The sequence below is a fragment of the Thermobia domestica genome, unplaced genomic scaffold (genome assembly GCF_964235325.1).
Source record: "Thermobia domestica unplaced genomic scaffold, izTheDome1.hap1.1 HAP1_SCAFFOLD_1896, whole genome shotgun sequence".
NCBI lineage: Eukaryota > Metazoa > Arthropoda > Insecta > Zygentoma > Lepismatidae > Thermobia > Thermobia domestica.
The window spans coordinates 1-9,839 of record NW_027657603.1 but is presented as its reverse complement, the minus strand read 5'-3'; the positions used below and the strand labels follow the sequence as shown (position 1 = coordinate 9,839).

The 9,839-nt window shown below is 36.6% G+C and overlaps 1 non-coding gene across 1 annotated transcript; it reads right to left on the bottom strand.

Moving 5' to 3' along the window:
* Positions 1-405: 405 nt before the first annotated feature.
* On the bottom strand, positions 406-524 carry LOC145678123 (5S ribosomal RNA). Its single transcript, XR_014130240.1, has one exon. It is a non-coding gene; the product is annotated as a 5S ribosomal RNA (ribosomal RNA).
* Positions 525-9,839: the final 9,315 nt, after the last annotated feature.

Here is a 9,839-nt window from a genome sequence, read left to right as displayed (position 1 = left end):
TAAATCACGAAATTTGCTTCATTCTGTTATGTAGAAACACCTTGAAATCCAATTTCTATATGCTGTTAGTAAAAAAGTAAAGCACATAGCGGAGATGTGTCGTGCTTGTATACGAAAGGCATTTACTCGCCGGAGATCTACACTTAGTCATAATAATTTACTTTTAAAAAGTGGTAATACATTCCGTGTTAAGTATAGTAGTAGGTGCACACGGATCGGAAATCAGGTTATTTTAATGTGCCGTGCAAATAAACAGGCTGTTAGTGTAAGAAATAGTGGGTATAACGCTTAGAATATCGATTAATCGCTATGAAATAATGTTGATAAATTATCTCTTGAAAGTACTATAAAATTAATGTTTCTAGTATTTTCGTACTTGAAGGATAATGAAATTTGAAAAAGAGATGCCAACAGCACCTGGTGTTCCCAGGCGGTCACCCATCCAAGTACTGACCAGGCCCGATGCTGCTTGACTTCGGTGATCGGACGAGAACCGGTATATTCAGCATGGTATGGCCGTTGGCAACTACCTTTTCTTCAATGTCCTGTTAAGGAAGTATGTTTTAAGTAAGAATTGACATTATTAACTATAAAGGCAAGCATATTAACGTCGTTAACATTACTTGGAATATACTAATATTCGAATAAATATTTGAATGTTCGAATGATGAGTGATTCGGATGTTCATAGTGCCACTATGTCCTATCGAGTTTACTATCACGAACCACGTATGAAATTGTATATAAATAAATAAAAATAAATCCTTTATTAAGTATTGATTACAGGAAAAAGGCAAACTTACATTCTTTAATGTACACAATGAAATGTATGAAAGATATTTTTAAGATATGTTTCACTTACCCTTTATAACGCAAGGTAGTTTTCAGTGTAGCATCCTCTTCAGCTGCGAGATAACGTAAGGCAGATGATCATTCAGTCGTGAAGCACTAAAATGTAATATACATTTTAACTATTATCGATAAGAATTATTTACTGCAGGGATGCAAATAAAGTGAGGCAAATTAGTAAATAAAAACCGATACTGTAACTGATAATGTAATTACGTATCTGTATTAGTTGTATATACAGTAATCGCACGATTATCCGCGGAGTTGGATGTTGGCATAATCGCGCATAATCAGCAGTATGAGCAGAAAAGGGAAATGAAATGAAATCTTTAGATTTACGTCGCATACTTATACCGGTTACGCTAAAGGAGACGGTGATGATGAGTACTGAATGAAGAAAGTGGGAGGAAACGGGAGAAACCCGAGAAAACCCATGAGCACGGTCTTTATGCACGACAAAGTTCACACGGCACGAGCTGGGATTGAACCAGGGACCCCAAGCACCGGAGGCCAAAAAAGGGACAAAAAGTCTTTCGTGCAACTTTCGTTTTCGGTAAAAAGTTTACACATAATTTAGAAAGAGTAGTTTTCTGGTCTTTTTATTTCACAAGTTGGTTCATGTCTATATTTTTTACATGCATAAAAAATTTTTCAACTCCCTTGCTTAGTTCCTGTTAAAGACCTCTACCTCTGATTGTATTTTTTGCACATATTCTTATTGTTTTCAGACAACATTTCTAAGAGCGTAATTTATCGTCAGCAAGAAAAGAAAAGGAAAGCCTCGGATAGTGGAATGTGTACTGTATATATATATATATATATATATATATATATATATATATATATATATATATATATATATATATATATATATATATACGTATTAGTATATAGTTTTATTTTATACGTCTCCTATTATTACACAATGTGCAGATATTGTGAAAGCGCAAGTAAATATGTATAACTCCCCGTTCTGCACTTAATAACTTGAAAGAAGTTCGGGGAAGGTAGTGTAACAGAAAGTGCAAACAGAAATGAGGGTTTACAGGCATTTAATATTATTCCGTAGTAGTATGATTTTTTGTAAAATATATATATATATATATATATATATATATATATATATATATATATATATATATATATATATATATATATATATATATATATATAAACATACATATTCAATGATATAGTAAGAGGTTAGCAGCACTGATAGAACTGCAGAAAGTACAAAACCGTTAATAAGAAAGAGAGAGAGATGGTGGCCGCTTTTGTGCTTTTCATTGGCTAATTCCGAATTGCGCGCGAATACGTACGAGATTTCTTTCTTTTTCCTCTTCGCAGCCCAGATGTTGCCAATTAGAAGTTTTTAGTACTACATTTGTATGAAAATGTTGCCTTTAAGAAATGTGGTTTGCATACGGAGAAAAGAGCAAAATGAATATTTATCTTAGTGGGCATGAAAAAAGACGAAACATTTTGCAAGATGGACACACGAACTTCCTTAATGCAGGCGTTCAGTACATTATTGTAAAGAAAAAAACACTAAAAAGAATTACTTCAATATCCCTAGCAACATTCAACAATTCATAGAGAAAAATCTTTATTTTGAGAACAATGGAAAACTATGTAATTGTAGATAACTACTAAATTTAATGATTAAGGAAAACGTTTAGGCCCGGCCCTTCAGAAAGAAAGTGCACAGAATTTTCTCTCATGGAAGCAATTGCAAAATCAACATTTTGTTTGCAGTTATAATTAGAGGATCTATATACAGGGTGTTCGAAAAAGAATGTATCCTCTTGAAAGAAAATATTCTCTGGGCCCCTAATCCTTTATATACCGAAAGGAAGTTTGTATAGCATTTTTTCTTACCTTCGTTAGAAGAATTGAAAGTGACTACTATCGTGACACGGGAGATATTTGATCGATAGTCGAATTACTCCCATGCTCGAATGAACACGTCTCTTGTAAGGAGAGGAAAGGCTTCTGTGATCCGCTATCGCAGCTGTGTCATATCTGCAGAGAATGTTAGGACACAAACGTGATCTTTGAGAGCCTCGTGAAAAGAAGTCGCATAGTATCATGTGTGGAGACATCGGGGCCATCTGAAGAACGCTTCATCATTAGGACCAAGGGCGAGTTACGAAACACTCTGGGATATATTTATTAACATAACTTCTCGTCATTCTGCAAGTGTGGTGGAGCTCCATCCTATTGGAAAAGGAAACCTCGGGAGCCCTCTTCATGTGTAGGTATCGTTCACATCTGAAGCATGTGAAGATAGATTACTGTACTATCGTGTACCTAAAATCATTTTCTACGAATACGAACATGTCTACACTGAAGGCAGTGCAGCTCTTTTTCTCTTTTTTTTTGGTCATGTATTGTAACGCGGGGCAATGCACACAATAACATGTAATGTTGTGTATCATCATAAAGGGCCAGGGCGATGATTGGATCTTGATGGACGTGGAGAACTGATAGGTGATGTGAGTGGTATTGTGATCTATGGTTGTATGTTTACTGATGAATGCATAAGGAGAGGTGAAGGGGTTGCCTTTTTTTTTATGTCGATCGGCAGGGAAGCGATTGGGAAACTTTTGACTTTGTTTTTCAACCGAATATATTGATTGAATAGGTCGCCGACAATTTTACGGGGCGTCACGTCGTTGCCTTTTTCATGTCGATCGCGAGCGAAGCGAGCGTTTTTTTTTTTTTTTTTTTTTACCGACAATATGTATTGAATCGGTTGCCAACACCTTTAGGGGCGCGTCACGTCCTTCTTTCTGTGCTGATCGCGAGCGAAGCGAGCGCGAAATTTTTGACTTTTTTTTTTTTTTTTTTACCCACAATATTTATTCAATCGGTCGCCAACACTTTTAGGGGTGCGTCACGTCCTCTTTTCTCTGCTGATCGCGAGCGAAGCGAGCGCGAAATTTTGACCTTTTTTTCTCTTTTTAATTCTTTTTTTTTTCTTTAAGAAAAAATATTGATTTCATAGGTCGCCAACATTTTTACGGGATGGAACATCGTTTATTTGTTTTTCCAACCGTCTTTCTGTCTTGAGCCCCCGCCAAGTTAACTTTATGGTGGACAAAAACTATGTGCGGTGGGTTACCGCGGGGTTCTCCCGTTTCCTCCCACTTTCTTCATTCCACCACCATTTCAATCATTTCTCATAATCAGCGCCTCTTTTAGCCTAAGCGGCATAACGTGGGACGTAAAACAAAGATTTCCTTTAGTTGCTTTCTGTCTTGATTACGAGCGCGAAATTTTTTACTTTTTTTTTCTTTCTTTTGATATTATTCATTTAATAGGACGGCAACACCTTTACGGGCCGCCGCGTCGTCGTTTACACTTCTTCAGCCCATATTCTTTCTGCTTGTTCGTTTTCCGGCATCTTGTTATCACCGCCCGCGGGAATGCCTATGTCTTTCATCGCTTTTTGAAGCAAATCTTTAATAAATATGCACTCTCACATTTCTACTAATATGCATACCACAGTGGATAGACTGTAACTAGGAAAGCAGAAGCCTGCATATCATATTATTTAACAGTTGAAAGTGAACTGCCATTTTAAGTTTGATTTTGATCAGATGAGTGCAGTTCAACTCGTCGACAATTGTGAAGATTCTCGAGGTTAGGGACCATCCATTTTGTGCTTTGTAATGAAAATGGCTGCAGCCAAACTTCTCTGATCTGAATGAAACTTGGCATGATGATACATCTTGACCTGCTCTACAAGTTTATTTAGTATTTTCCGTTGCGCAGGCTTTTGCTTCTCCAGGTTCTCCCATGGAACTGAGAAACGTATTCAGTCGAACTTCTGCGGTAAGTCAGTATATCATCCTGAGAAGTTTGATCGAGATAGCAGAGGTTCGACTATTCGTTTTTCAATTCCATGTGATATTACAACACGGTGAACTAAATTTATATAGAAACACTTTGATTTTGTTTTGTTTTTTGCTAGCATTAAACTGAGAAAATGTTATTGAATAGACAGAGAACACCACTCAAAGAAAAGTACATCATAAGAATATATATATGGTTGCTGTGGTTCTCGGTTTAATTTGCTAGTTAAGAAACTTGCTCTAAATAAGTACATCTTACAGGTGAAAAACTAAGCCAGGCGATAGAATTAAATATAAAGTTATACACTTTTATTTTACGTTTACTAGTGTTGGGTTACTACTGTAAAATAAGTCAGTATATATGAAAGATAACTGTATTAGGTACTATTTTCCACCGGCGGTGTATTCTTGCATAGTGTACTTAATGTTTACAAGCGGGGCGCTACTAGTATGGATGCATGACAAGTGCTATTGAAACTCGAAAACTAACTGGTTTCCACTACCCTTGCTTATACGTATACCCGCGTCGCCTTCGCTCCTGTTCACTTTGGACGCACATTCTTGCTATCGCTCAGGCCCCCAGCTTTCTCCTGTTTTGGCTCCCTTAAATAGTATTCGTGCTTTTTATTGGCCACCTGGCAAAGCACTTGTAATGATTTTACACCAGTAACTCTAAAATACATGTGTATTACTTTATTTAATTCTGTCGTCTGCAGAATTTTTTTTTTTTTCGTACAAATATGCCTTTTCATGCAGAACACTGAATTTTGCCTGTAAATTTTTGAGAATATGCTGTGACGAAACTTGAGCACCGTTCTTCTTTTCTTTCTTATCACGAGTCTTCTTTAGCCTAATGAGCACAATCATCACACGATAACGACTATTCTTTTCATTTAACTTGTAAACAAGTTGAACTAATAATAATAATTGATGTACAAAGGAGAAGTGTCCTACATATTTGAGGTAAAAAATAAAATAAATATACTTCTACTTCATCCGTGTTTACAAAGTTAAATGTTATCGATTTACAAAAAATGGTCACCTATCCACACACTGACCAGGCTCGACACTGCTTGACCATACATATTAAAACATCGGTCCCACTGAATACACAAGTAGTAAGCACATTCACATAAAAATAATTAGGATTACAGTATATAAAATGTGTTAATTAAAATAGCAAATGCCTTACCTTATCACAGGCGATCCAAAGCCACTGCACATCATCTGCTACGCACACTATATTCCTCCAATATTTCACTCACTTCCTATATCACGCAACAGAAAATATTAATAAAATTCACTTAGCAACATTTTCATTTTTAATCAACAATACGTATAACAATTAAGAATAAAATTAATTGTGAGCACATTGTTATAATTAGAATACTGTTTTTATTCGTTTACAAATATGGGATTAATATAGAGCTGGCAGCAACAATATATACAACTCATCCTGTATGTATCGTAAATCCTAACTTGAGAAGACATCTCTGACGCAAACAATGAGACAAGAAATCAAATACTATATCCGACACATTTGGGGTTTATTGAACTTCAATGTTGGAAGATACCACCTTGTCGGTAGTACAAATGTAATATCCTTACAACACGCGGAACTTTTGCCAGGCATATCTAGGAATTTGGGAAGATTAATTGATATCCTTAATGTGCAATGTATGATTATGACGCATTGTTATGTACACGCAGACGGAACCAGGACAATCTATAGATGACATTTGCACTGTGTTTGGACAATTTGTTCGCAGAAAGTAACCGTTTTTGTCTATGAATACTTGAGAACATGGAAGGTATGAGATATACATTTTATGCGCAAATATTATAATACAAATCATTGTTAGTTTGGTGGATGCGTGAAAGAAAGAAAAGGAGTAGATTTTTGCAGACGTCCGGATATAAAGCGAGAACTGAGAATACGCATCTATAACATCTATTTTCTTTGTGTTAATGATATCGATGAACTAAACGGGGAAACTAAAATACAACTGTTTGCAGTATAATTCGAAGTATAGTCAAGTGCAGAGGCGTACTCACGGGGTGTCCACCGGGTGCGGACTCCTCGCAAAAGTTCCTAAGTGAACATACATTTGCAGACTTTCTCATTAAATGTAGTTATTAACAGGGAAAATATTGATGTATCATCAATATAAATCTGATCTTACACTTCATCTGTACTCTGTCTGTATCATGTTTTTGTGAAAAAGTAAGTGGAATATTTATCGTGTTTTCGAATGCAGAATAATAGTATATAGACATAGTGGCTTGTAGTATTGGAACCTTGCCCCCCGAAGCTTGGATCCCTTAGAAGAAAAAAAAAATGCATGCGCGCCTGGTGAAATGGTTAACGAATTCAGTTCACTCGATGAATCGACAGATAGTAATACACATTTCGACAGATCGACAGCATTCGACAGATACAGACATATGAAAGTAGCACAAGAATTAGGCGAAAGTCCGTGCGTTTCCTCAATTCACGTAGGAAACAACAGAAAATATCAACTACCATAAAATAATCCGTATATATATTTAATTTATTTGGAATAAAATAAATATAGAAACAACCTGTTCATACATAACTACGGTAAGTGCGTTAATTGCTAACGTAAGAACAAATATGAAACAAGGCACAAAATAAAAAAGAAAAATAAAGTTAAAGGGAATAAATATTTAGGCTTGATTGTCATTCGTATTAAGAAGCTGGGTAATAAAATGTTAAAATCTACAGAAAATTATGAAATTAAATCAGGATTTGAAATAAAAGTCTATACATTGGAAGTAGGCCAGGGAGTTTGCAAGGCAGATGTGTGCGACACGCGTTACTTTATAGATTCCCTTCATTGAACTATAGTAAGCAGTACGAAGATGGTACTTTGCGTATAATCACAGGAAGGATTGAAGTTAATTACCATGGTAATATAATTATTTATTGATAAGTATTTCCATGTTAAATTATGAAAATTATAAGCACAAGGAGGGTGAAAAAGTAGTGTGACCGACTTAGCAATGACTGAAACATAAAATAGAAAAGCGAATAAAAACAAATGCCTTTTGAGTTATGTGGAATAAAGTTTCTTCTAGCCAGTAAGGAAGAATAGGATCTGGTGCATTCATTGAATACCTGAAAAAAATCGTTTATCAAAATAGAAGGAAACACACTTATCGTTGTGGCAACTACGAACTTCTGTTTACCTCAGCCCGCCTCAGCAAGTGCTTTCTATCCGGTCCGCGCTCCGTAACCAAACTCAACGCTGCCTGCCAGCGAAAATTTCATTCTTCAGTATCGTTGAGTTTATTGCAGAAAGCAATGGCAGATACGGCATCAGCACCTGCAGCCCCGGCACAGGCTTCTCCTAAGAAGTCTGCAAAGCCTAAGAAACCAAAAACAACACCTTCTCATCCAAGAACATCAGAAATGGTGAACAACGCCATCAAGAATTTGAAGGAAAGGGGAGGAAGTTCACTGCAAGCTATTAAGAAATACATCTCTCAGAACTACAAAGTGGATGCCGAGAAGCTTGCTCCATTTATCAAGAAATACTTGAGAAGTGCAGTTGCTTCTGGGTCTTTGGTTCAGACCAAGGGAAAAGGTGCATCTGGATCGTTTAAGCTTAGTGCTTCATCGCTGAAGGAGAAGCCTGAAGGTGGATCTTCAACCAAGGCGAAACGATCAGCATCAAAGGAGAAGAAGCCTGCGAAAAAGCCAGCAGCTAAACGTCCCAAGAAGACTGGTGAAAAGAAAAAGGCTGCTGCTCCCAAACCTAAGAAATCACCATCTAAAGTGAAGAAGGCAAAAACTCCCAAGAAGCCAAAGGCCCCGAAGCCAAAGAAGGCTACAGCAAAACCGAAAAGTGCTAAGAAGGCTGCACCAAAGAAGAAGTAAATGTGTCAGTAAATCATCTGACATTTTAAAACGGCTCTTTTTAGAGCCATCAAATACTTTGAGAAGAGTAAAATTGTGCTTTTCCTATCATTATCACATGTTCATTCATAGCAATGTATAGTATACACGCAAGGGACTTTGAGTTTTCTTTTTAACCGAAGCACTTCTTGATGTAAGTGCTTTATAACAGAGGGGAATTGAGGGTGGGGAAAGAAAGCTTTCACGGGTGTCAAGAATGGTGTACTCGAAAAAAAATGGGGAACACATTACGTAATGTCAATTTGTGATCACTTACTTTTTCCTTGTTCCTATCTTCAAGTAGCGAAACAGTACAGAAAACGCACTTAATGCATTTGTTAGAAAAACTTTTGCAGGCTGACTGGGTTCGATTCTCGGTGGGAGCTCAAATGTTTCGCATTGCACGTTAATAAGTAGGTCCACGTTTGAAACAGCCTTGCTGCTGAAAGGGACACTAAACTAAAATCAACTCTTTTCAAGGCTGGGGTGAAAGAAATGTTCGAACTTATTACAACTCGTGAAAGTGAAGTAGACTGTTTCAATTTAACGTCGTACTATTATGATTTTTATGATAAAGGAGACGGGTGATTACGCCTAATGAATGATGGAAATACTGGTGTAATGAGAAAGTGTTAGGAAAAGGGAACACGCTAATAACCACGGATACCGTCTTATAATTCGTAATATTGCTATAAAGAAAAATAGTAACACCAGCAGAAATGTAGGTGTACAATTGAACTGATGTTAAGTACAAACAGACACTTAAAGAAAGTTTAGTTTAACGTTTGCATTCAACAGCAGCGACCTCTGAGAAAATATTACTTTTGCTACCTTGGAAGAAGTACATATTTCGCCTGCGAGTTCTATGAGATTAATAACGTTGAGAAGGGCAAACAGTGGTTGAATCGAAGTTAACTTATGCAACATATGGCAAAATCGAATCCTTGACCACATAAAACGAAGATAATCAATCGGTAAACATAGGGGAAAACTAAAGAATATACTTGAAAGATAGGATGATATACGAAACGAGAGGAAAACGAAGGTAGATGTATTAACTATGCAACATACGGCGTGAGAATTTAAAAAAAAAAGATAACAAGTATGGACAAGATCCTTGTTAGGATAACAGCATCTCTAAGTAGTGTATTGGTCCTAAAAAGGACCGTTTTTGAACTCAGTGCCAGAACTTCAAACTTAAGCACGTTCCCCACG